The following is a 1,122-nucleotide window of genomic DNA, read 5'->3' as shown; positions in this document are numbered from 1 at the left end:
GCCCACCAAGAGCCGGGGTCTGTCGGAGGTTTCTTCTGTTAAAGGGAGTTTTTCCTCCCCACTGTCACCAAGTGCTTGTTTAAGGGGGATTTGTTGGGTTTTCCCTATGTAATAATATTGATAACAGTAAGGTCTAGACCTTAGTTTGTAAAGTGTCCTGAGATGACTTTTGTTGTGATTTGGCGCTATACAAATAAAATTTGATTTGATTTGATTTGAAACACTGGCCATGAAGCATTTGTACTGAGGAAAAAAAGGCAACAGGTTTTATTTAAAGTAATTCTCCTAAGAACCGATGATCAGCCAAAGATAATGCAGCAACAGGTGAATGTGGGAAAGATTATTGATTGATTTTCAAAATCCATTGTTGACAGAAATTGTTAGAATTTTTCCTCAGAATTTTATAAATGTATATGAAAGTATTGGAACCTATCACCTAATAATCGACTTGCTATCTCATAATTCTCCTGATCTGATAAATATGAAATATATTGAATATGAATGTTATACTTGGTTTTAGTTCCTCCTTGGTTTGAGATTGAGAAATTGCTGTCACAAGTAATGTGGTCGGTATTATTAGTATTAGAAGAGAGTTTCTGGTGTGTCCTGCACACATATTGAAGTTTATTGGACAGTGCACGTCTTCACACAACAACCAGGAAGTTTCATGTTACAGTAGCTGCAGTGAGTTGTGCTGTGGGCCACAACATGTTAGCCTTATTGTTTAGCTCATATTTGTTTACATTGTGAAAAATAAAACTTGTAAAGTTCATTGTGAACAGTGTCCCCATGGATGTGCACACATGTGCCACGTAGGACAAACTAAAACAGGAGGGTTCTCAGGCAGGCTCTGCAGCATTCCAATTCCCATGAATTATTACGAGATAAGGCCCCCAGTTTGTCTTTTGTCAGGCAGCGCACTACCAGAAATGTGCTTTCTTTGCTTCTGCTGACATTGTAGATGAACACAGAACTTGTTCGCTCAGCTGCAGTGAACCCAGTGGGCCCCCTGTGTAGAACTACACATTGTGACACAGTCACAAATATCCTTATCTGCATTTACATATGTGCTCTTTGTACTTATTGTTGTATGAATATCAAATTGGATCATTGACGACATTA

The sequence above is a fragment of the Monopterus albus genome, unplaced genomic scaffold (genome assembly GCF_001952655.1).
Source record: "Monopterus albus unplaced genomic scaffold, M_albus_1.0 scaffold155.1, whole genome shotgun sequence".
Lineage (NCBI taxonomy): Eukaryota > Metazoa > Chordata > Actinopteri > Synbranchiformes > Synbranchidae > Monopterus > Monopterus albus.
The sequence above is the reverse complement of the archived record's forward strand: the minus strand, read 5'-3'. Positions refer to the sequence as shown.